We start from the raw sequence: 3711 nt of genomic DNA, 5'->3' as shown, positions 1-3711 counted from the left end.
TACGCAGCCGCCGGGGCGGCCCGGAAAAAAAAAAAAAAAAAAAAAAAAGGCCAGCCCGCAGCGGTGGCGAGCATGCGCACCAGGGAGAAACCGCGCGCTCGCGCCGTGGCCCCACCTGGCGGCCCACAGCGCCCCCTCTGGGCTGGAGGTCGCGGGGACACGAGCGGCGCGCGGAGGCTTCGCTTAGGGAGTTGGAGTCGTTTGGGGCGCGAGCTTCCAGGGAATAGTCCCTGCCATCGCGTGCTGCTGCAGCGTGCACGGGCCGCTGGGTGCCTTCGCGCCCTCCTGCCCAGCCCGGCCCTGGTGCTACCACGTTCCACACTGTTGGCCACTTGTGTGAGCGATAGTCACGGTCTAGAAATTTTTGGAAAAAAACGAAGTAGCCTGCTTATTCAAAGGGTTTTCGCGAGTTTGAGTGTCTGCCTTCCAATGTTGCTGCCAATGAACTAGTGGTTGACTCCTGTAATCCCATGGTTTGTGAGGCTGAGGCAGGAGAAGTGCTCTGAGTTTAATACCATCCAGGGTTACCTTGTTTCGAAGTAAAAAACCGAAACCCAAACCGCCACCACCAACCCCCTCCCCCCCCCCCCCGCAGTGTTAAACGCTTGTTTACCTCAGAGTTAAGCTCTTTTCTGTCGTTCTGTCCAGCTCCCCGGTCCCCACTGAATTTACTTGTATTAACACTATGGTCCTCTTTCCTATTTCTGTGTAACCCAGAGTCTTTATTTTTCCTGAAAAAGTTCACTACTTACCCAATCTAAAAGCTAAAATTATTCTAGGTTGCATGTTTTTATTACCCCTTGACATCTAATCCAGCGCCAAATCCCACAATTCAGTCTCCTCCCCTGTCCCCACTGCCGTAGTATAGTCCCGGGAGGGGACCTGGCCTGGAACATTACGTTTCTGGTGTAATCACGGTAGTTTAAAAAGGTGGTTATGGAGTCAACTTATTATGTTCAATTTATTGCCCGACAACTTACTTCTTTCTATGAGGCTCAGTTTTCTTATTTCTGTATCAAAAAGTAGGGATTGAGAGTTGACCTAGTAGCAGGAACTCAACTGAGGATTCAGAACACAGAGGACATGTCAAGTTAACCAATCCTTATCTCGTGAGGGGAGAGAATCTTTTAAAGATTTTGAAAGTGAACTGGGAGGAGGAACCACGGGACGCCACGGTTCCCCTAGCAGGCGGTCTCTTCTGTTGGGAGGGTGATGGTGTGCACCTTAGCTGTCCAAGGAGCTGCTTCAAGGCAAGCGATCAGAGGGGCACTAGACGTAGCTTTGATTCTTACTTTCTTGGTTAAAGTTGTGTTTCACTTGGCTCCAGATCACGTTCCCCTTTGCCCCATCTAGAATGTTCTCCGAGAAAGCACCTTTGTTTTGTTTTTCCTTTTTCTTCGCGGAAAACTAGCTTGACTAAGTATCCTCTCATGATTTGGTCCTCCTGCTCAAACAGGCGCGGTCCTGTCCTTCAGTGCCCTCCACCTCTGACTCTCATTTGCATTGCCGAGGACTGAGAAGCTCTATGGTTTGCTTTCCCAAGCTCCCTACTGCCTTTGCGTCATTTCTGTCTTTGTCTGGAACCTTTGCTTGTCTTCTCTACCTAGTGGAGTTTGTGATTCCTTCAAGTCTTCACAGGTACGCAGGCTGAGCAAACCAACCTGATCTTATGATTCCACTGCATTCTAAAGGTGCTTGGATATAGAAATTATATATAGCATTCACTTATTTAAGGTGTATATCCCTATTGTATACAATTGTCACTACAATCTTAGTATGTATATATTTGATCTCGGAAAGAAACAGATTACTTGTACAATGTTACTGTTCTGATGTTAAATGTTCCCCAAAACTGTGTACTAGACGTCTCATCGAGGCTGGCGGGGCCGTTGGGAGGTAATAGACACTCTGAGAGGTGAGGCTAGTTGCAGGAAGTATGTCACTGGGGGCTTCCTGCTTTTGTTGCCTTTGTTTTGTATTTTATTTAGACTGGGTCTCACTCTTCGTGTGACTTCAAACTCTCTGTGGTTTTCCTGCGTCTGCCTCCTGAGTGTGAGATGATGGCCGTGAACCACCAAGCCTGACTGAGCTGGGAGTATGCAGCTGCCTTTCCTACATCCTTGGCTTCCCCTCTCTCTCTCTCTCTCTCTCTCTCTCTCTCTCTCTCTCCCCCCTCCCTCCCCTCCCCTTCCCCCTCCCCCTCCATTCCGAGATTCTAACATGTAGGGTGGTTCCATTCACATTCAAAGTGAATCTATTTTTTTAAATTTTATTTATTTAATGTATGAGTGCTCTACTGCATTTATATCCACAGGGCAGAAGAGGGCATCGGATCCCATTACAGATGGCTGCGAGCCACCATGTGGTTGCTGGGAATTGAACTCAGGACCTCTGGAAGAAGGGATAGTGCTCTTAACTGCTGAGCCATCTCTCCAGCCCTGAAACGCTCTCAAAAAACAAAACTCCCAGGTGACAATAAAGATGAACTTAGCATCTTAGATCTACCCTTCATTAATTTACTATCCAAACACATCACTTTTACTCAACAGGCTTCCCCTGGTCTTCAAAGGCTCATGGCTATCTCACCATGTAAAACACATTTTACTTCATCTGTAAGGAATCCCCAAAGCCTTAGCATTCCTAACCACAGTTCAAAGTCTTTTTAAGGCTCAAGGTAATTTCTTAACTGTGAGCCTCTATAGAAGCACTGGGCACATACATCAACATATAGTGGCGCAGAATAAACACTCCCTTTCCAAAAGGGAGACCAAGAACACAGTAAGGAGAGATCAGACCAAAGAAAGACTAAAACCCAACAAGGTAAATATGAAAGTCTGTTTCTGGCAGGGCGGGACTGGGTGAAGGCATCATTTATGCTCCAGTGGGATCCAGTAATGTGCTGGGTAGCTTTATGTCAATTTGACACAAGCTATACTCACCTGAGAGGAAGGAACCTCAATTAAGAAAATGCCTCCACATGATCCCCATGTAGGCCAGCCTGTACGCCATTTTCTCAATCAGTTATCAGGAGGGGAAAGCCCAGCCCATTGTGGGTGCTGCCATTTTTCTGCTGGTGGTTCTGGGTTCTGTAGGAAAGTAGGCTGTGGAAGCCACGGGGAGCAAGCCAGTAAGCAGCATCCCTCCATGGCCTCTGCATCAGCTCCTGCCTCCAGGGTTCTGGCTTCCTTCAGAGATGGACTACAATGTGGAAATGCAAGCCACATTTCTTCCCTAACGTGCTTTTGGTTATGGTACCTTTGCAGCAATAGAAACCCTAGGTAAGACAGCAACACCCTTTGGCCTTCTGCCTGCCATACATGTGCACATGTGACGTCCCTCTTAGGTCAGCTTCCGTCCATGATGCAGTTTTCCTCAGCAAGCCCACAATGCTGATCTCTCTCCTATATCCTGGTGTTTCCATTACAACCTAGGCCTTACCATCATAGTTACACACAATGGCCTCAAATTTCCTCCTGGAAGGAAATCCAAGCCTGCCATGCACAGCCTGCACTTGCCCACTGTTGTAATCTTGATGCAAGCCTTCATGACCATTTAATTCTTTCATTTTGCACAATTGCAAAAGTAGAAGCCTGGGGCTATGCTGCCGAGTTGTTTGTTTTTGCCAGCTTGGCTGTGCTCTGGCACCTTCTACACTAGCAGTGGCCTCTAACACCTTGGTGAGTGAGCCTAGGAAGAGCTCTCTGCTTGTTC

The sequence above is a fragment of the Rattus norvegicus genome, chromosome 5 (assembly GCF_036323735.1).
Source record: "Rattus norvegicus strain BN/NHsdMcwi chromosome 5, GRCr8, whole genome shotgun sequence".
In the NCBI taxonomy this organism is placed as follows: domain Eukaryota; kingdom Metazoa; phylum Chordata; class Mammalia; order Rodentia; family Muridae; genus Rattus; species Rattus norvegicus.
This window is presented reverse-complemented; position numbering follows the sequence as displayed.